The sequence below is a fragment of the Halictus rubicundus genome, chromosome 2 (genome assembly GCF_050948215.1).
Source record: "Halictus rubicundus isolate RS-2024b chromosome 2, iyHalRubi1_principal, whole genome shotgun sequence".
Lineage (NCBI taxonomy): Eukaryota > Metazoa > Arthropoda > Insecta > Hymenoptera > Halictidae > Halictus > Halictus rubicundus.
In genome coordinates, this window is record NC_135150.1 from 10,414,642 (window position 1) to 10,438,613 (window position 23,972).

The following is a 23,972-nucleotide window of genomic DNA, read 5'->3' on the forward strand; positions in this document are numbered from 1 at the left end:
TACCTTTACGACTTGATAATTCCTTTGTTAATAAAGCAATCTATTAATGTCTATTAAAAGATCTATTAATGTTGATAAACATAAATAATTTATTTGAAAAATGTATATAAATTCCGTAATAAAAATTAGTAAAAGAAATAATGTACCATTTTTGGCTCACAAAAATATTCGGACAATATTAATTTTTCAATTTAGATAATGTAATTTAGCATTACAAAATTTGTTTAATACTTCGTGGCATAACCATTTTGTTTAAGAACATGTCTTAATCTGTTTGGCATACTGTTTGTAATTTTTTAAAAATATTCAACAGTTATATTCGACCACTCAGTTGCAAGTCTTTGTTTTAATTTAGCTATCGATGTAATTGGGGTTTTTCGAATTTTTCTATCCAATTCATCCCATAAATTTTCGATAGGATTAATGTTCGGTGATTGGGGCGGCGAATGAAGAATTTTGGGGCAGCGGTATAATAAAAATTCTTGCACAATACGTGACTTGTGCTTGGGGTCGTTGTCTTGGTAAAACTTAAAAGTATTATTAAGTCCCATATTTTCAGCACTTTGAATTCAATTATTTTTGAGTATATTTAAATAATGATTTTTGTCCATGATACCGTCAATAAAAACTAGGTTACCGACTCCATATGACGAAATGCAACCCCAGACCATTACGCTGCCTCCGCCGTGTTTCACTGTACCTCTTGTATTTTCAAAATTAAACTCTTTATTCGCTTTCCGCCACACCATAGTTCTTCCGTCGGAATTGTACAGATTGAATTTGCTTTCATCAGCAAATATGACATTCTTCCACCATGTCTCATCCTTAGAAATTAGCTTTCTTGCAAAGGTTTTTCGTTTATCAATATTTTTTTCATTGATAAATGGTTTCTTTCTAGCTACTCTTCCATTGTAACCAGCTTGCCTCAGCACTCTCCGAACTGTTTCGGCTGAAACATTTTTGGAGCTTTCTCCTAATAGCTCACTAACTAGTTTTGGGGCACTTAAGCGTGGATTTTTGTTCACTTTCCGAATAATTTTGCTTTTCTCCCTCGTACATAAGAGACTTGGTCTTCCAGGTTGCGGAATAGAATCAATGCGATTCTCAATATAAAATCGTCGACAGATATCTGCAGCAGTACTCTTACTTATACGAAGCATTGCACTAATTTCGCGATAGGTTTTTCCTTTTTCTCGATGAAAAATTACAAGCTGTCGCACATCGAAACTCGTATTCTTTCCTTTGCGACCCATTTTGAACGAATTCACGTTTACTACTGACAGTAGTGAGGTGGCATGGACATCTAATGGCCCACGAGATTCTGTTTGTAAACAAACGTTTTCCCGTTCTTGGAATATCGGTTCCCCAGAAGGCGATTGCCAGAGAAATATAATACGTGTCCGAATATTTTTGTGAGCCACAAATGGTCCATTATTTCGTTTAATAATTTTTATTATGAAACGTATATATATTTTTCAAATAAATTATATATGTTTATCATCCTTAATAAATGTTTTATTGCTAGAAACAATTTCCAGGGCGATTGCTTTATCAACAAACGAATTATTAAATCATAAAGTTAGTTATACCTAGTGTCCGAATATTTATGGGAGTCACTGTATCTGAACGCACGATCTACGATGCGCCGCACCACGGCAAAGCTGTGCTCGCAAAATCGAGAGATCGAAGATCAGCCATGGACACGGTTGGTGCCATCAGGCTTTGACGGTTGCATTTCGTTGTATCGCGTCGCATCGCGTTGCGTTGTGGGGCGTAATCACGTTAAATATGAAACCTCGAGACAAACGTGTCAGGCAGTGTCGCCAGATGAGGGGAGGGAGCACGAATCGAGGGGAAAAAGTTCCCCCCTCTCTGCCAGTACCGCAGTATGCACGACAGAGATTGAACGCGTGAGGAATAGCGCGGTAGAAAGGGAAATTAGAGTGGTAGAACAAGTCTTGATCTGGCGACACTGCTGTCAGCCAGGTAGCCTCTACTCAGGCTTACCCCGAAGGTTAAGGTCGTTTGCCTCGAACGACATTTTTTAACCAGTCAACTGCGTTCGACGTGTATACGTCGTGTATAAGATGCGTATATCCAAAACTCTAATGCGGTGCGGTTCACGTATATGTATACTCGTCGTGCAGAATAAAAAATTCCCTTTTACTATAAAAACTGGAAATTTCAATAAAATGTAATAAAAATGTCATTTGGTGGTATATTTCCTTTACATTATCAATAAAACTGTTATTCTCTTTCGTATATTGGATACTGCCCATAATATTTTTACAAGCTAAGTTAATTATTTTCTCCAATGCATCTGGTATTCTCCGAATTGTTTTGTATGCTTTACTGAAATCGACTGAATTTCTTAAAATTATTCTTTTGTTTAATTTTTCTTCTTTATGAATTTTTAATATTTTATCGAATAAAGATGTAATCTTTTCTGATTTTGCTTTAGTTTTTTTGTAAAATTTATAATGGCGGCATTTATCTTGCGCTCGACGTGTATACTCGTCATTGCTTGATTTTAATTCAGCGCCCTGCGAGGGATTTTTACAATTAAATTCCGCAGTTAACTGGTTCGATTGCATCTAATGATTTTTGTCTTGAGGAATATTTAAAAATTGTTTCTCACACGTGGTCAAGTTATTAGACACGATACACTATCACACTTTTATCATTTACTTTGTAGAATTTTAACATGGCTATGAGAAATATCAAAACGCCTGAATCGCCAACAGATTACGGTAACGTTTCTAATATCAAGAACGTCAATCATACGGAAAGACACCAATGATCGACCGTCGTCTGCTAAGGGTTAACGAGGAGTATACTCGTCATAAAGAAAAAACATGTACCATTTAAAGAGTAAACAAGTAACGCATTCGGATTTTAACATATTTTGGAATAAGAATGAACTAAACGTTGCCTTTAAATAACAGAAACCGCCTGTGACATGACTTACAATTTCCATTCATCTGTATTTCAATTATGATTATATTTTATCATTAAGGAATTCGAGTGGTCATCGAAATACCCAGAGTTCAATCCCACTGAAAATCTCTGGGCAATTTTAGATCAGCATATTCCTTAAAGTGCTCGTACAACCAAAAAAAAAGTATTGTTTTGGATACACTTCGTAACATTTCAAACAAAATCTGTTGAGTATGAATGTTATGCCTTTCTTTTAAAATGAAATAAAATTCTATTCTCTTGTAACCAATATTTCATCAATTAAAGTAAATTTAGACATACAATAAATATAAAGTTTCTTCCCTTTTCTCTGAAATTATTACAGACAAAGAACTTTTAATTATTGTAACGGGGTTAATTGCAAGTATAGAATATTAAAATTGTAATCACAAAAATGTAGAATTAGAACTTGGTTTTATCCACCCGGTTTGTTTATTTGTTGTATTTTTTTTAAGAAATTTACTATCCCTTATTGCAGTTTTCTCGCTTCCATTATTCTATTAAATGTAGATATTTGCTTTATCAGATGTCAGCCCAAAAATTAAATTTATAGTTTGTAAAACTTGTGGTAGTTATCGTATACATTACTATGTGAACTTTCTTCTGCCCGCCACTGCTATCATGTATGCACGTACAGACGTTACTCTTGAAGGATTAACTATGATTCGGAAACAGCAAATGGTGACAAAAAAGGTTGTAATTACAACCTTTAATTCGTGCACCTCAACGTAAATCATTTTGAACAAAAATCATGGTCTTTCGCAAAAATTGATCGTGATGATATACAGGGTGTCCCAAAAACGTTGTACTTCCTTGGAAAGGATAATTCGCGAGATCATTTGAAGTAATTTTGTATTTTCTTAAGCAGATATTAACGAAAAACTGCTCCCGCTGAGTGTGGCGTTGGCATTGGCTGAGTCAGAATCCACCTGCTGTATCCGCGCTCTGATTGGTCTGTGTTTTTCGCTAATAACTCCTTAACGAAGCCGCGGAGAACATTTTTGCTGAGGAAAAAGTTACTTCAAATTATGTCAAGAATCACCCCCTCCAAGAAAATATACCATTTTTGAGACACCCTGTAGAACAAACAATCGGCGGTTCATACAAAGTATATGTAGCGCAGTGAATTATTGGGAACTAAGTTTAAATTAAATTGACTTATTGCGAGCTATCCTATGCAACAAAACCATGGACTACTTTTTAAAGGACACTTCACCTTTAATAGAATACAACGAATTGTTGGTCGATCTTCGTTCGTTCGAGTGATAGATTTTCGGTCACCGAATAGGGCTTTTCTTGTGACCATGTCTCTGTTAATTATACATTATTAATTACCGTCAAAACGGTTTTAGGGGTTCTTCTTATAGTGGACCCTTTCTACTCATATTGGATCATAAAGAGTATTTGAACACTAGATTTGTGAAGAATCGTCGATGTTTAAACCACGATAATTTCGTTAAAAAAATAGTAGAACAACGAATTGGTCTTATCTTAAAGCTTGAGACTTCTACTTTTACAAATTAACATTTTTACCTGGGACAGTTTTACGCGATATAAACGGTGGAAAATAGAAGAGATGTTTTCCCTCAGAAATACTACCAATTGAAGCGTCTTTAAAAACATTAGAAAATGTTCTTGGTCAATGAATCAATGATAGGCTTGAAAATTGAAGTCTTTCCTTTGCAACGACGTAAAATACTTAATGTCTGATTTTTGGGAGCCGGTTTTATTAAACATTGAACGAAATGTGTACTGTCAAAGTTACAGTAATGTGAAGCGCACCGTGGGGGCTTTACACGACCGTTCTTATTCGTCAGTTTTGTTCTAGATAAAACAGTGAAAAAAATCGTACAATAATTTTTAAGAGGTTACTGCAAAGTGGAGGCTTCAATCTTCAAATCTCTGATGGATTCAACCACGAAACAAACTTTACCATGTTTTTACAGAGATTTCAATTTATAGCAATTCTGAGGAAAGATGGGTGTTCAGTTTTCCACTTGTTACGTTATGCGAAAATATGTTAGACGAAAGTGAGCAATGTTCTTGAAAAGGAACTTTAATTAATTTTTGGAACTTATTTTAAAACTGCAAGCTTTAAAATGGGTCCATTTCTGTACTATTATTTTTTTATGAAATTGCCACAGGTTAAATATCCACAATCTTCCTAGATTAAGAGATTTAGTGTTCAAATATTTTTTGGATCTACTGTATTTGCTAGAATGAGAAACTTTCTTCACAAGACTACCAGGGGTGTGCAGGTAGCCGAAATTACGGGCTCTAGTTGGGCATTTTCTTTACTATTATTATTATTTTTTATGAAATTACCACAAACTAAAAATTGACAATCCTCCTAGATTGGAAAATTTAGTGCCCAAAATATCTTTTGGATCCGCTGTATTTGCTACAACGAGGAACTGTCTTCATAAAACTATCTTCCTAGGAGACGTTTCAGTTTAAGGACCCGGTCTTCGTAGATTCGCGATAAGGTAGAGTGACTACGTTACCGTCAAAAAATGATTTTATGTGCCTCAATTTTTCGTCCTTATATGAGAAAATTTTTTTGGCTGGGAAAAGGCTCATTCGAAAGAGGAAGGTTCAATCTAGCGCGCGCTAGTCATGAGCTGACGAGATTATGCACATATTTGGTAATATAAGCGTTAGAAGTAGGCCAAAAATTGACGATGTGCATGCCGTGGAATCCAAGCATTTTTATGCCATTGGTTGAGTTTTTTGGATGAAATCGAGAGTAGCGCGCGCTAGAAAATATCTCCAGCTACAAATTGAGCTATATCTTGTTTTTGATTCTCTGCGAAATAGAGCCAAAAACTTGAAGCACGTTTCTGGCGTCAGAATTTATGATATTGATGATACAGAGCAAAAAATGTGACAACTTTGTCACAGACTTAAGACCCGTCGGATCAAGACCAAGACGGATCTTAAGTTTGTGTTTGAAGGCTGTGAATGGAAATTATTAATTCAAAAGTCACGTGAGTATCCCGGGCCCTTAAGAAATTGGAACTTTGCTAGTTGATCTCGGATGTAATTTTAAACAACTACGTTGTTGTGGACTTACCCTCGGAAGTAAATGGTTAAACAGTGAATGTTAACGAAAGTAACGATTGTTCCTGATTGTGAATTTGACACGCCTCAATGAATGTTAAATAAACCGAAATTACAAAAAAGCATAATTTAAACAAAAGTTAGCATTAAAATTGTTATTAGTTATTATTCTCATCTCTCAACTCGTTAAACAACTCCCTTCTACTAATTACGATGTTACTTCCCGAAACAAAAGATTGTTTCACGGTCACAGCTGCAAGTTGCTGCAACTACATTTTGAAATTATCTTAATAGTAGTGTTCCCGAAACGTAATAATGCACAAATTTTGATATACCTAATCACAGCAAAAAAGTTGCAACATTTCTATCCTAGTCCGACATAAAGAATATCGAATATTATTTTGTGTGATAGTGCAATGGTGAATTACGACTGTAGTGAGATGTAAAAATATAAAAGTTATTCAATAGAAGCAAATAAATGCCTGTACTATGAAAATCCATTCTTAATTGGCAAGAAAATATTCTCTTAGAAGCAGACAGTGGCTTTAACATTGAAAACTGACTCATATATATTGGGAGACTTGAACTTTACTATTAATTATTTATGAAAAAAGATTAGATAAAAGTTTATGTCTTTTTCAGTTTATCTCAATCAAGTACAGTAAACACTTCTATAACGCGGATCAGAAATAGCGATTTGATTTATATCAAATTAGGTTTAATTTGATCTAGTTTGTACTAATTCTTTCTTATAACGCGGTTCCCCTACGACACGGTCCGAATTAATGGCGGTATAGAAATGAAAATAAAACATTCACTATTTCTTAATAATCAATAACTGTTACTTTCGATACCGTTATTTGGAAATCAAAATAATACTGATTCATTCAAAGTAATTGTAATTTCAAATAATGTATCATTTCGTTATTTCTTTACTTCTAATTTGACAATAGAAACAATTTCGAAAATAATACGTAACAAAGGGTGCCGGTATAAAACAGACACCAACCGAATAGTCAGGTCACATGATTGTCAAGAACAATTTCATAATGTATTTCGGAAAATAATCAAATAAAATAACATATTATTTGAAATGATATTTCAAGTAACTTTATTTAAAAAGTGATCACAGAATGGAAGTAATTCGAAACTAAAATAACGTGTTATTTGAAATAATATTTCGAATAATGTCATTCCCGAAGTGCCCGGGTCTGTAGACTGTATTAGCTTACGAAAAAACCTGTTCTGAACCTAGTTTACGACGTGAAAATGTTTGAATTAATTCCACCTATTTCGTAGCAACGTCCCACTGTGCGTCGGCGCGACAAAGAAAAAAAAAAAAAAAACAAAAACGACGTCGGATTGGTTTCGGTTTATCTTGCTCTCTGCTTTTTTTCCTTCGCGCGTCGATAAATCGTGAAACGTCGCGATTGCGGGAAACGTGTCGAAAACTCTCTCCTTTTCGAGCCGGAAGAAAAACTTGTCGGTTTCCGCGGGCGAAAAGATTCGCGCGACGTTCCGCGTCCCGTTCGATCGCGGGTTTTAAAATAGATCTTTCAAGCAAGAAACCAGATGTGCTCGGGTCTCCAGTCGGCAAACACAAAAGTGTAACGCGCGGCGAGAAACTGCAACCATACGTTCGTTTTCACGGGCACCGATTTACGCCCGAAGGACGAACGCGAAACAGGCGTGTGCGGTCCATTCGAATCATTACTGTCGCTCGCCCATCGCCCAAACGTGATCGCGATCCACGTTCGTCTTCTGGGTCGTACGAGAGCAAAACCGGCCACATAACGCCGACTTGTAATCGCGATCTTTCAGCGGAACAGACAGATTACTCCGAACGTTCGAACGCATCCGTAAAACTACGAACCCGGAGAGCGGCGTACGTGTACGCGTACGTGTCGCACGATGATGTATCTCAAGGTCTGTTCACGCGAGAAATCGATCGCGAGTCGATCGCGGATGTCGATCGATCCGTCATCGAGCGCGACCACGACTAAGCATTCACGACCAGTTTCATTCAAGCGTTGTCGCTGTTGTTCGATTCATTAACGAGTCGCGCTAATTATGGCTTCCGTTATCGATCCAGGCGTCGATTGGTTGCCTGGTGTGATCCACGCTCCGCTAGTGGGACGGGTTCGAATCCACCGAGGACCAATCGAAGCCGCTGCTACCGATCAGATAGCGAACCATCATCGTCGTCGCCGTCACCGTCATCGTCACCGTTGCCGTCATCGTAAGCCGTACTCGTAGATACTAACCGTTGCCGGAAAAATTGTGGCGCGTTCGCTGTCGATTCGTAACACGATTACAGAGCCGGACAAACTAATAAGACGTTTGATATTGTACAGAGGGTCACGAAAGTATTCGAACACCCTTTAAAACAGTATAACTTGTTTGAATTGATTTTCCAAAGGATGTGCAAAAAAAAATGTTGAAAAAATTGCAATTTGTAAGAATTACATGAGAAAATAAAAATGGCACTTTTCACAACTTTTTTGTTTGAGCCTGTAATAAAAATTTAAAATATGCGTTTTGTAGATCTATGTTAGTTATACGCGAGTTAAGTCGGGTTTAAGAAAACAAATTTTTGCCGCGCGCCCTACACTCCGCGACAGAAAGATGGCACACCACGAAAATTCAACGTTTTCATCATTTGGACATAATAAATTTAGTCTTTCTTGGTACTTATACATTTTGATTACAAAATAAACTACATTGCAAACAATAAAATTAAAGAAAATGTCCGTTTGTTTATGGAAACAAAAAATAACAAAAAATCGGTACGACAAAATGATGGCACATATACAAAAAAAAAATACGTGATTTACGTACATAAAATATATAACATTATGTTCAATACTTTGTGTGGCCTCCCTTATTTTCTAGAACAGCCAACATACGTTTCGGAAGTGACTGAAAGAGTTTTTTAATATATTTTGACCGTGTTTTTGTCCATTTTTGCTTTATGCACGTTTTTAAATCTGCAAGGCTTTGGAATTGTCTTCCACCCTCATAAACATGTCTTACTAGTTGCGCCCAACAATTTTCAATTATGTTGAGATCTGGCGATCTCGCTGGCCACGTTAAGACGCTAATTTTGTTTTGCTCAAAGTACTGCTTAACGCGTTTTGCAGTATGCACACTTGCATTATCCAGCTGAAATGCAGTGCAGCTAATTCGTGAAACTTGCAGTATTGGTTTTCTATATAAATACAACCGAATATACTCGTTCGACAATGTTGTGCTTATTTCCTCACCCGAAAAAAGTTAAGCGAAGTACATAGGTGCAACTACCTTAGTCTTTTTTGCATAAAACAACATTTTTTGTGCTTTTTTTCAAGATTTGTTAGTTCTTTTGTATTTTAAGAAAATGGAGAATAAAAAAATTAGTGGAAAAACGACCGCTTTTGAATTTTTAATTGGTACGTTAAGGGGATAATATACACACGACCTACAAATAGTTAAAGGTGGTGAAAATCTTAGTTTTGCACAACTTTTGGTCAGTTTCTGCTTAAAATCTTTCGTTGCGTGCCTTTCGATTTCGATGAAATTTTCAGTATGTATATAACTAACATAGATCTAAAAACGCATATTTTAAAATTTCATTACAGGCTCAAATAAAAAAGTTTTGGAAAGAGCCGTTTTTATTTGCTCTCATAATTCCTAGCAATTGCAATTTTTTCAAAATCTTTTTTGCATGTCATTCGGTAAACCAATTCTTCTAATTGCTCAAAAAAGTCAGGTCGTTTGGACCAATTTAAAACAAAAACTACTGTTTTAAAAGGGCGTTCGAATACTTTCGTGAGTCTGTGTATTTCATTATTTCGTATAATGAACACACGAAGCTTAAAAATGAAATCGTGTTCATCTAAAAAAAAAGACACTTTTATAAACAGTGGACACAATATCTTACTCCGTACTACTGAAATCTTCATTCTACACCCACTCTGCAAACTTCAACAATCGGTTTGTGAAAAAAAACTTCCTTGTGCGATTTATCAGCAAATTTGTGACAATCTCTTGGGAAAAAATATTTTCCTTAAAAGAGTCATTATTCAGAGCATTTTTAAATAATTAACAAATTTCTCCGTTAAGTGCATATACACTACGTACCTATACAATTAATTTACGTGCTGAGAGATTTGAAAATGAAATCGCGTTTGTCTCAAAAAAACACTTTTCAAAACAGTGTCCACAATATCTGAGTCCGTATTACTGAAATCTGAATTGTATATCTACTCTTCAAACTTTAACAATCGGTTTGTGAAAAAAGAACTTCTGTGTAGGATTTACATTTATTTTGTTGTTTTTGTGATTACTTTGCAGTCAAAGCATCATTATTCAGTGAGTTTTTAAATAATTAAAAAATGAGTCCATTAACATTAGGTTGTTTCAAAAGTTCTTTTCGTAATGCGTGGACTCGGTGTTGTTAATTGTTAAGCAAAATGAACATATAAAAACTGCACGATCACGTCTGTGTTTATATTTAAATGTTTCCTAATACTTAATTATTGAAGTACAATTAATGGAAAAATTTTGTTTTTTCATCGTTTGCCTCTATGCAAAAAGAAGAATATTAGTTCAATGCCGTTTGATGACAATTATGGTTATCTTTTCATTTCTACGATTATTTTCATTGGTGTTCAACATGCTTAAATACATTACAGAACTGCAACTTAACACATATACGATCTGCATTTTTCTCCGAAGAAGCGGGAATTTCATTTAACAAAAGGAATGCGCGTCGTACTCTGCAACGGGGCAAATTTATCGAACGGGAAAAATTAAATCAACGACCTTCAATGAAAAACAAGGAAGCCCGATTATAGTTCGCACAGGACCATGCTCTTTGGAGAAAGATGTGAAGAAGTGTGATTTTCAGTGATGGAAAAACTCAACTTAGACGACCCTGATGAATGGAATTTTTTCAGCCGACAAATGGGAGACGCTAATGTTATGGTATGGGCCGATATGGGGTACCATGGTAAAACTGAAATACTTTTTTTCAGGGCCGTATAAATAGCGAAAAATATATGAAATTAATAGATGAACAATTAGATCAGTTCGCGGTTCGCATTACTGGCAGCAATTATATTTTTGAGCAGGAAAATGTTACAATTTACACTGTAAAAGCAATTCATCAATTTTTTATTTCGAAAAATGTGACAATTTTCAAAAAGTAGTAATAACAAAAAGTACATGCTTCCAAGTATAGGGCGAGTTCCCCTAACGGCGGATAGCACTGTGACGGTCCGAGTGAGGCTTGCCCGATGGATACAAATTCGCGAATTTCGAATTCCCTAGTATTCACCGGACTTTTGATAACTTGCACAGTCGCACAAATATAGGGTGTCCCAAAATGTTGTATTTCCTTGAAAAGAGTGGTTCCTAAAGTAAATTGAAATAACTTTTTCCTTTACGAAAATGTTCCCCGCAGCTTAGTTAAGGAGTTATTAACGAAAAACACGGACCAATCGGAGCGCGGCTACAGCAGACGGATTCTGACTCGGCCAATACCAACACCACGCTCAGCGGGACCTGTCTTATTATTATTATTATCTATTATTAATTATCTATTGCATGTCTTGCATATCTGTTGCATATCTTATTATTAATTATCTATTGCATGCGCCCCACATTTTTCGATTTAAATCTTACAAGTACTTTCATAGCTATTAAAAATTTACGATCACAAATTTTCAGGACTATCTGTATGGGGTTAGGGATCTGTATGGGGCTAGGAAAAATTATTTTAAACCTTTCAGTCTGTCTTAAAACGTGGTATACTAAAAAATCTTTTATCTAAATAATTTTTTTCATTATTTCCTATTTTCACTATTCTCCTTTTCTACGTTCGGCGGGGATCAAAGAATAATACCTCCTGGCCGATGTATGTCCCTGGCTAGACCCGTGTTTTGGACATATATCGAGTAAACACTGTACAGCAATCTGTATACTGCAACGTAAATGAATCCGCAAAATTCCATACGCATATTCGAAAAATTCAAAACGTAATACCAAAATAAACATACGACAGGGACCGAAATGTCCCGAGGCGAAAAACGTACCGGGTTGAAAACTTTTTCTTTTCTTGCGTTGGCACCTTATCAATTCTTCTGTAGCTACATGAATAAATTGTGGGGGGAATGTCGATATTTTTTCTCTAAGTCTTCTAGAAAAAAAATGAAGTGTAGCCCCGACAGTTTTCAATTTTTTCTGAGACACGTGGTAAATGCTCGATGGAGTTGAAAAGGGCGCGGTGGGGGGTGGAAGAAACGGGGAATCACGGAGAGGATGGGATACACGGGTAAGAAAACGTACCGCGGCGACCGGCAATCTGGTACAATGAATTTTCAAGAGTGTAATTTTCGTTGGCAACAATGGCCGTAAGCGCGCCGTATAATCTTACAGTCGGCCTCCGGCTCTAATTTTCCGTGCATCGTGGGAATTTCTAGAAGAGCGTTTGATGCGATCGAGTCCTTCCCGGCCGAGAATCGAGACTCGAGAATAACTCGGTCGATGTATTAGCTGTACAAATCCATTCTCGGTCTTGCTACGTCAAAAAAATTATGTCTATTATATTCAAAACGAAATAACAGTTTAACCTTCGCCGAGAGGGTACAGGGTCCAAACGGAGTCGTGTTTATAAGCAGCTGAACGTCGTACACACCGCACAGTGAGCCTGAATCATAATATGCATGGACAAAATTCATATCTGCTTTAATTGTGAAGTATTTATTACAAAGATGCAGAGGTTCTTTAACGCGTAGGATCTGAATTTGATATTTTTTTCCTAAAATAAAAAACTATCTTTATAAAGCTACCTTTGGGAATGTTTCAGCTTATAAAAAAATTTAAAAATTTGCTTGTTGGAATAGTTGGATCAACGAGAAAATTTGGAATATGATTTTAATTAGCTGTTTGTATATGTTACAATTAATTATTTAACTCTTGGTTAGTGCGGTTTCTAATTAAATAATTTATTCATAGAAAGACTTTAAGACAATCGACCAATTTTGATGAAATTTTCAGCATGTATGTAACAGTATATGAATCTACAAAACATGTTTTTTTACATTCTCGTTACAAGCCCAAATAAAAAAAGTTGTGACTGGCAACTTTTACTATTTTTTGTTTAGTTCAGACTAGACGCAATTTTATCCGAAATTTGCATATCATCTAGTAAACTATTCCATCTAGCTTTGCAGAAGAACCGAAGTCGTTTGGCACATTTGTAAAAAAAGTTATTCTGATTTAGTGTGTGTGCCATCAATTATGAGACTGACTGTATGTACATACACTAGAATTGACCTGTTCAAAGATGTATTTCTGTTTTGCTGTGCGATATAATTTTGCATGAAATAAAGTAAATATCAGTCTGTGGAACATCAAATGTTTAAACCATTAATGGGAAAAAATAGTTATTCGGAAGAACGAAATTCGAATTCGCTCCGGACAAAAACGACCCAAGTTTCCGAGGGAGGGTTAAATATATGCAACAGCTAATTCAGTGTTAGGGTCGAGAATGAATTTGTACACCTAGTAGAAGCCTCAAAGTCGTTGACTGACTTTCCCAAGTAGGGGGGAAAAGTTTTTTCCTTCGGACGCCCCAAACCCTGATTTAGGAACGAAATAGATTTTTTCTCTCGATAACAGTGGTGTATCTCGTTTACGCGAGTACGGTTACAGATCCAGATAAGGCTTGTTATGGTCTGTTTTTCGAAAGAAGGGATTCGAGATACACCGGCAGTCATAGTAGTAACTGTCCGGTCTATTTCGAGCACCAAAATATATTATTTATCAGTCTGAAGCAGACCTGGACACTTCTGAAATAGAATTATTTGAAATATTATTTTATTTGAAAGTTATTTCAAATGATTGTGAAATTATTCTTCAAAATTATATCAGGTTTGTTGCATATTATTTTGAGGATTATTTCTTTCGACAAACGTGAAATTAAGAAATACCGAAATAATATAGTATTGGAAATTGTTATTATTTCAAACAAATCAATATTATTTTTATTTTCAAATAGGGTAAAGGACCCAATTACTGTGGGGATGCCAATTACTCTGCCTATATTAATTAAACATATTTTTAAAGCATAACGAATTTTAAAAAAAGAGATATTAAATTTGTCTCATTAAAATCAGTTAATATATGTTATATATCAGTTTTTTAACATTCATTATACTTAAAAAATAAGTATAATTAATACGGACGGAGTAATTGGTAACCCACAGTAATTGGGTCCCTTGCCCTAACAGTATTGAAAATAACGGTGCGAAATAAATGATTTCAAATAGTTATTTCTTGCTTCCATTTCAAATCAAATTTGCTCAGGTCTGGTCTGAAGCAAATTGTACTGAGAGATGAACAGCTATTATATCCGATGGTGTACGCGAGAGTTTTGTTTTCGAAAAAACGAGCTGTAAAATTCGGTTCTACGGGTGGTTGATTTGTTACAAAAAGAAATGAGAATATTATATAAAGTTCTGCAATATTTGTTTCGTGTCGACAGTTATCAGTGAATTAATATCGTACGCATGAAACATTTCGTAATGGATTTTCCATTACAGCATTCGGAAAATTGACTGCGTTTATCTTATCCAATTGTTGGCATGAACTAATATTAACCAGACCTGGGCACTTCTAAAATGACATTACATATTTGAAACATGTTATTTTATTTTATAATTATTTCCATTCCTGTGAACACTTTTGAAATCACATTATTTGAAGTATTATTTCACACGTTATTTCATTTTATAATTATTTCAGATAACTTTGAAATTGTTCTTCGAAATTATACAAATGTCCTACTGATCAGTTTTGAGTCCGGTGTATACTGCTACCCTTTGTCGCACACAATTTTGAGGAATATTTCTTTTGTCGAATTTGAAATAAATAAATAATGAAATAATACGTCATTTGAAATTGCTATTATTTCAAATAAATCAATGTATATAATTTCTGCATTATCCTAATGCAACTATAACTGCTGGCATGCTAATTAATGCAATTACTTGTTTATTTATGTACAACGTCAAACAAGTTAATCTAAATTTGATGCACAATTTCCGTTGAAACCAATAAACAGTAGTAACGTTACTATAACCAAAACACTCTCTGCATTTATGCTAAACCCTTCGTTGTCCAAGTGATAATCAGCAATGATATGAATTTATTATCCAACAAAATAAATAATGTGTGACTACACAGTCGTGCGTACAATATTTGTTTGCTTTGTAATGACACGTTTATTGCAGAACTTTAATAACATCTTTCCCTCATTTTTATATACAAGACGAACCACCGGAATTTGTTGAGAAGAACCTGGGGACCAACATTATACAATGTGTTTACATTACCTCAATACATCAGATTAAAACTAATAGACTCCGAATCTTTATACAAAATAAAAATTTTCCTCATTGATTGTAACAAATAGGAGCCAAATGCCAATATCTTTCATTCTTTAAAAATTGTAAAACCCGCAGTCTACCAATTAAGCAGGAAAAAGGTAAGTAATTCTTTTGTTTGTGCACACACGTATTTTTGTATTTAAAAAGTGAAATGGAAGGGACAAAATTATTATTTGATCATATTTAACTCCTTGCACTACGATTTATTTTACGGTTTTAGTGATTTGAACTTTTTTGTAATTTGTAATTTTCTAAGAAAAGGAGAAAATTTATATCTATTGTAAGCCTATGTGTTCTTTAATAGCTGTACATTAACAACGCCAAAATAGAATTTTATTTCGGTTTAAAGGAAATTAATAGCATACATATTTATTAGACTCTGGTCAGAATCTTCATCATGAGTATGACTCGATATTGTAGGGCAAGGGGTTAATACGATCCCAAACATATCAACTAATGAATGTGTCAAAATATAATTCATGCAGAATTTTGTCCACCTAGATTAGCAATCCGTCACACGGTGCGTCGGCTAAAGCTGTTGTCGATAAAAACTGTTTTGTCAACGAAATCTATCGTCGGACAAATCTGCAGTCAATGAAATATTGTCGGTGATTTCAATGGGACCCGAATGGCGTAGGGTTGCCGAACGATTCTGGATACGCGGAATCGGAAGATAACGGTTGTTTCACGCGTGTCGCAGCTATTTGGAGCAACGATAACGACGATTCTTGATGTCGAAATCAGAAGATACCGTCGCGCGTCGTCGGATGGTGGAAACGTTTTTCCACAAAACACAGCAGACGACCCGATTCCGTGAGCCGATCACGAAAAGAAAGCACGCGTGCTCGTCCACTTTTTTTTTTCTATCGGAATTATCGAGGATAACGATCGACGCTCGAGTCGAGCAGTCGAGCTACATACAATTATTGAGGATGAGAGGGGTGCGGGTAAACCAGCGCAGCGGCTGAATCGAAACGGAAGGAGACGAGGAGGTGTGGGGGTGAGAGCAATGAAGGGAGAAAGGGGGAGGAGAGAGAAAGAGAGAGGGAAGGATGGGCCAGACCAGAAACGAGCAGATCGGCGAGCGCCCTTCGTGACCATAATCGGTGGAGAGGTAGACCGGCGGCTGGCTGGCTACGAGAACCAAGCCACACGGAAATCCACTTGAAAAGTAGCCATTACCTTAATTATCGGTCTCAAACGCTCTAGGAGGCTATGTGTATACGCTGGCCGAGAATCGTCCTCGGTTCCATCGGTTCACCTGGTCGATCGACATCCCGATTCCGCTCGGGTTATTTATTCCCGTAACGCGTTTCCCGCGACGACGTTTGCGATGTCCGCAAACGGATCGAAACTCAACGCTGCGCTGGAATCGCGACGGGCCAGAAAGCAACTACAGCCTCCTTTCGATATAAGACGATCGCTGCGGATGGTTTTCGTCGTATTTAGGATGAGGGTACCTACGCGGCTTGACTGTGTCTTCGAGTGGACCGACAGTGAACATGAAGAATGTGCGAGAGGCACGAATGTAGTGACAAAGTATAACGTGGTCCGCCGAGCAGTACAGTGATTTCTCTATATATGTCGCCAAGGCCTGGATGATAAACGTCGCGGAATTATCCCCACTACCACGGGGTATACCCCGTGAAGGGCCGCGAAATTCGAGAGGCCTCGGATGCCGCGCCGAGGAGTGTAAATACAGAAACATAACTCTGAACAGCTCAATATCTCGAAAACTATGCCATCGATTTTAAAGTTCTTAGTCTTAAATTGCATGTAACTGAAGGGCCTTTCTGACTACATAAACGTGAAGTGGCCTCCCTTCCCTTTTAACGGAGGAGGGGAGGTACCTTTATAATTTTAAATGGAACCCCCTATAAAATGTTACATATTTAGATTCTACAGGAAAAAACAAGTCAATTTTGTCTGAAACATTTTTTTGTCAGATACTTCCATGATGAGATATAACAGTTTGAAGTTTCGAGTTGTGGGTACTTGAAGCGCTCGGAAATAGCGTTATGGAATTATACGCGCTTGAGTCCTTTGCTTATTCATGAAGAAACACAAACAATAATATTTATAATTCTTGAGTTTGACTCACTTATCTATGAAAACGTTTTCTGTTTAGAGCTGTTACTCAAGCAGTAACATTGTGATTATGGCTACTTTTGACACAGAAGTGAATATGTTATTAACGTTAGGTGAATGCCAAAAAAATTATCGGCGTGCAGCAGTGATGTTTTTTGAACGTTATGGGATCAAAAAATGTCATGCAACATTTCATAATTTAGAAAAGCGGCTTCGCGAGCACGGTGAATTGTGTAAAAAAACTCGCAATAAACCTAAAGCTGTCACTAATGAAAATAATAGTGCCAGTATTCTTGCTGCAATTACATTAAATCCTCACATTAGTCAACGTACACTTGCACAAACATCACATATTAGTCGTTCATCAATTCAACGAATTTTGAAACGGCAAAAGTATCATCCATATCACATGGTTTTATCACAAGAGCTTTCGATAGCAGATTACGATCACCGCGTAAGATTTTGTGAGTGGCTGCAGGGTGTTGTGGAAAATGACTTTTTGTGCAAAATACTTTTTTCCGATGAGGCCATTTTGAGGCCATGTAAATAGACATAATCTGCATTATTGGGCCGTAGAAAACCCAAATTGGATGCGATGTGTTCCCTTTCAACATCGATGGTCTTTAAATGTTTGGTGTGGCCTAATAGGAGATTTTGTGATTGGACCTTATTTTTTTCACGAAACTGTAACATCTGCAAGTTATTGTGATTTCTTAAAAAATCATTTGCCTGCGCTTTTGGAAGATGTGCCACTGCACGTTAGAAGAGAAATGTAGTTCCAACAAGACGGAGCTCCTCCACATTTTGCAATCATCACCAGGCAATTTTTGAACGAAAAATTTGGGAACAAATGGATAGGTCGTGGGGGACCTCGTCAATGGCCTCCTCGATCCCCCGATCTAACACCATTAGATTTTTTCTTATGGGGATATGTAAAGGACAAAGTTACGTTTGAACCACCGACGACAAAAGAGGATATGAAACAAAGAATACGTGACGCTTGCGCTTCAGTGACTCTCGAAATGTTAAAAAATGTTAGAACAACTTTGATGTTTCGAGTAAATAAATGTTTACAAGCCCGTGGTGGACATTTTGAACATTTCATTTAAAGTACATTTTATTTCTTCACGAATAAGCAAAGGACTCAAGCGCGTATAGTTCCATAACGCTATTTCCGAAGTACCTACAACTCGAAACTTCAAACTGTTATATCTCATCATGGAAGTATCTGACAAAAAAATGTTTCCGACAAAATTGACTTGTTTTTTCCTGTAGAATCTAAATATGTAACATTTTATAGAGGGTTCCATTTAAAATTATAAAGGTACCTCCCCTCCCCCGTTAAAAGGGAAGGGAGGCCACTTCACGTTTATGTAGTCAGAAAGGCCCTTCAGTTACATGCAATTTAAGACTAAGAACTTTAAAATCGATGGCATAGTTTTCGAGATATTGAGCTGTTCAGAGTTATGTGGGCCACCCTGTATAACACGGCTCGGGTATGTCTCCTGGACGATACACGTCGCTGGCAAGACCAGTGTTGTTGACATATATACACAATTGTTTGTCAATTTAATTTTGACATATGACGATGGCTCGGGAGAATGGTTCTTCAGGACGTACAGTTTTCTTTCGATACAAGACGACGATAGTTTTTCCGCAACAAGAAAATCTCTGTCCCTCCTTCTTCTTTTATAGTTGTCCGCTCGACACCGCTTAGTGCCAGAACGAGAGGGTATGCCACGTTCTATCCTTTTGCAACGAAAGATATCGCTGCTCGGCCGATAACTTTATGATCTGCGGCTGCATCGCCTCTCGCTTATTCTTCGTGTTCTCTCTCGGTTTACTCGACAACAAAGTGAAGCAGCGTAGATACCCTCATTCGCAATACGTCGAAAGCCGTCCCGAGCCATCGACTATATCGAATGAAAACTGTATCTATCCTTAGTCGATCCGAGTCGCGTCGAGTCCAGTAGATTCGCGTCGAGTCTTTCTCATTCCGGCGATCCTCGATCTTTTCGAGGCTATAATTTCGAAAGAACGGCATGCCGTAGCCGTAGACCCCTTATCCGCCGCCTCTTCTTTCCCGTTTTTTTGTTCTACCCTCTTTCTATACCGATTACTCGTAGAATGCACGCCAGAGCCCGGTATACCTTCGCGGGGCCGCGTGTATAGCGTGTACGTACACGCGCGCGTAATTACACAGCGGAGATGCGGCGATGCAGTTATTTATTTAAGCGTGCAAGAGCTCCGTAGCCATTAACGCGTGCCTTTCCTCGAATCAGCCTGTTCTTCGTGGCCGCGCGGTATTCTAATGGCCGGTGATTCTACCGGGAATCTGAAAGACCGACCGTTCACCGATCTTCACCGCATCGCAGCACGCTGCGAACGAAATTCTCTTACCGATAATACTTTCAACCGTGTACTCTCCCTTCAGCGCGAACACTGTGATTCGTTTCCGCGGAATTCGGCGGGACCGATGAAAATGAAAAATACTGTTGCACCCGCTGTGTTCTGTACTGTCGTGTCAGTACTACAGGGTGTCCCATTTGAAAAATATATTGACATTATCCTAGAATTTAAACTGTTCCTCTCTATCCAATAACTTTTCCGAATTTACCTCGACGACCCTGTGTAAGGGATTTATTGGTGCATTACTTAGTGGTGATTAGAGTGTTTACTCATAGCCCATAAAAGTCCGAGAACTATCTCCACTGCCGCGGGATATACTCCCTGAGGTGCCATGAACCGAGGCCTCTAGAGATTCGCTGTCTTTCTCTACGTTCGGCATGGGTCAAAGAATAGTATCTCCTGGCCGATATATGTCCCTGTCTAGACCCATGTTTTGGACATACATCGAGTAAACACTGTATTTGACACTAGAGTTACGGAAGTGGTCAAAACGATGGATTCTAAAGCATTTTTATTTGGGATTATTGAAATTCCAAAAACACATTTATGAAAGATTATTCAATACATTTACTTCTTTTTACATGCAGGCAGTCCCATTTGAAATTACCGGGGCAAATGTCTGGAAAAATATGAATGATACGAAAAAATGTGTTAGAAGTTTCATGGTTTCGCGAGAGCCGCATTAATTATTCATTTATTATTCAAATGTATGCAATCAGAATACACCCAATTCCATTTTTACACGGTAGATACGTTCCAGAAAAAAACCGTGTAAAAAAAGACATCGTGTACTGCTCTAAATATACCTAGAAAAATAATATCTAGAAGTAACTGTGCTTAAAATTTAAATCCAACAGCTTTTTTTAACCTAAATCGAATGATATTAGGTTACTACGTGAAACGTAAAGTGAAGATTTTTAAATGAAAAGTATAAATATTGATTAGTTTACGTTAATTGCAGGAATATATTATCTTGCGCCCAAAAATATTAAACTTTAACCAAAGCACATGCATTTATAATGAAAATATATTCGTATTTCTGCTCGGACATTATTGACAATAAAGTAACTTTTGAAAGTCTACTAATGGAATAAATAAATTATGTATAAAGCTAAACTCGCATGAAATCAGTATCGATATGTACTGTGCGTGCCGCAGAAGAAGTCCCGTGAAAGAAATGCGGGGCTGATTGGTCAGAATGAAAAGGGCACGCCTCTAGCTGCTCTATTGGCTAATGCGGTCACACATACTATGTAGCGTGTAACGTCAAAACCTAAGCATTGGACTACTCAACGGTGGGGATCGGCAGAGCGAGTGGGCCATTTTGGGCCAATTTGGGCCATGAACATATGGGTTCTCAGGTAGCCCAGCGAGTGATTCGTCGTAAAAAGCACAACTCAGCGCCCAAAGGGTTAATTATGGAAAATCTCTTATTTCTGTTGCACTGATTACAAAAGCCCAAACTATATTAAGCTTATACTGTAATTTCTGCAGAAAAACCGGGAGCAACTGAATTCCTTTCACGGAACAAAAAATTCTACAACAGAGGTTCCCAAAGTGCGGCCCACGGGTCAATTGCAACCCGCAAACCCTAGAAATGCGTCCGCAAATTATATTTTTGAAATGTGTTAATAAACAGTTTGTAATAAAAAGTAATTATTGTCATAAATAAGGAACGATTGTGTTATAAAATGAATATAAATCTTTCGCTTATGTCTATCTTTTATCTTTTTTTTTTATTTTTTTTTTTTTTTGGCCCGCCAAATATTTTGAAATTTACAATTTGGCCTACCCAGGTAAAACTTTGGGAACACCTGGTCTACACGATTGCAGTACATATGTACATACATGTAAATATTGTCGTTCTAGAGGTACATTATGTACAACATAAAAGCATACAAGAGTGTAAGTATAAAAAGCAGTATAAATACACAGTGTGCCTCGTAGAAAGTAGTACTACCGTTCGTGTAGTTTTTTTACACGCAAAAGTAAGTCCGAAATGTAAAACACATTTGGTCCAGGGCTTCTTCGACAGCGTACACACTATAATTATTTAAAGTGTAATTATGTAATTGCAATCGATGCAGAAAACTTTTATGTCGCATGAAGGTCCACAATTTAGTCATTAGTTAACAGATCACACGCTCCTATTATTTTCGGTGTTACAAATTACGCAACGTTAGCAATTTGTTAGACACTTCGTTATTCCAAATTACCAACGGTATTCCAAATATGCTGGACTTCCTCCACGCTACTAATTGCTATTTGCTATTCAACGCATTCGAGCGAGAGAACCAGCGATTAATTAATGGAATTAGCTGGACGTCATCGTGGCTAGTCATCGGATAATCGTTTAAAAGCCTCGGCGACTCGAGATAACGATCCTTACAGTGTCCCTGATATACCTGTACGCGTAAATCTCATTGTCAGCTAAGCACCACGGCCACGACCATGGCAAAGACCAAGCCTAAGACTACGACCACGACCGCGACCATAAGGGCGGCGCATAGTTATGCGAGTGCAAGTTGGATTCGCGCGTATGTATGTACATGAGAGTCGACCTCAGTTATTCTGGGCAAACAAATTTTCGAATTTCTTTCGGGATACCCCCTACGATAGGTACAGTGATTGGGGGTCGTTACAAAAAATAATGTATGCAAAATCTTAGATCAACCGAACAACGGAATCCCTCATAGAACTTGAAAATTTTTTATTTTCGAAAGTTGGTTTCCCCGATCATGGTAAGTGTATGCATTTTTCTTGTTACTGTTTGTGTGATGGCGTGGATTTGAGCTCCAATGGCAATGGAAGCTACACGCCAAGATTTAGAATTAAAAGAAAACTCTACGCATATCGCTATATTGATGAGAAAATAAGCAGCATATCAATAAAAAAGTTTTGTAATCATCTATGGTATTTATCTTCTGAGGCGACAGCACTAGCATTGTAAATAACAGCAAATCACAACATAAAGTTCTAAACAGCGTAGCTGAACGTGGTGTCAATATAATAAAATATTTAACTAAAAATAAGGAGGAGAAGCAATACACATTACAAATTGTCGTCGAAAATAGAAAACAGTGTCTGCATGTTTAAAAAAAAGCAAACATTATCAAAAGATATTTCAAATATTTTAACAAATCTTTAAAAAGGATATTTTAAAATAATGAAGATGTTTTCTCTTTTTCCTTCTCTAAGTATTTCTTTTCGATTCTAAAACAAAATTTGTTGGACATAAACATATTGTGTACGTAAATAAACATGTGTCAGATGTACTGTTCGACGAAGCAAATAAAATGCCAAAGAACAAATTTTTATTTGAAAGTCAATTTTTAAGATTTTAAAGTTGCATTTTTTTACGATCACCTTGTATTTTCTGTCCATGTAGTCACAGAGCCTGGAAAGACAAATTCAAAGATGTATATTTACGATATACTATGCTCAAGAAAACCAAGTTTCAAAAATAAAAAGTGTTCAAGTTCGATGAAATACAGGTTCCCGTTGTTCGATCGATCTAAAATTTTGAATAGATTATTTTTTTAGCCACTATCACAATCCTAGGTGGTGTCGCGAACGAAATTCAAAAATCTTTTTTCCCCAAAAGTAACTAAGGTCCAGTCTAATGTATGTACACATTTGCAGCTTTTTTTTTTCTCGGCTTTCGCTGTATTGGATATCCAATAAAAAGGATACAATATGCATATCCTTTCGCAGAGTCGCCAGATCAGGGGAATTGACTTGAATCGAGGGGAATACAGTTACCCTCTCTCTGCCAGTACCGGATTAGTTACGTGACATTGTGACATGTGGACGACAGAGACGAAGCGTGGCACGTGAACGAGCCGTGGCGGAAGCGTGGGGGAATAGCGTGGTAGAAGGGGAAGGGTAGAGTGGGAGACAAGTCTTAAGGGCCAAGGGTAGTCACCTGACTTGTGCAGAGTCAGCAGGTCGGTAACTCCCGTATAATTTCCGTTCACTGCCTTCAGACACTGACTTAAGATCCTTCTT

General features: G+C 37.1%; 1 protein-coding gene across 3 annotated transcripts in view; it reads right to left on the minus strand.

The window, feature by feature from the left end:
* Ntan1 (N-terminal amidohydrolase 1) overlaps positions 1 to 23,972 on the minus strand; it is a 61,623-nt gene that overhangs the window by 14,378 nt on the left and 23,273 nt on the right. The window contains exon 1 of one of the 3 annotated variants that reach the window (XM_076805158.1): positions 7,910 to 8,021. The exons of the other annotated variants lie outside the window; for them this stretch is intronic. The gene's annotated coding sequence lies outside the window, so the exon portion shown is untranslated. Of the gene's footprint in view, positions 1 to 7,909; positions 8,022 to 23,972 lie in introns of those variants that run through there. 3 annotated transcript variants of the gene reach the window in all.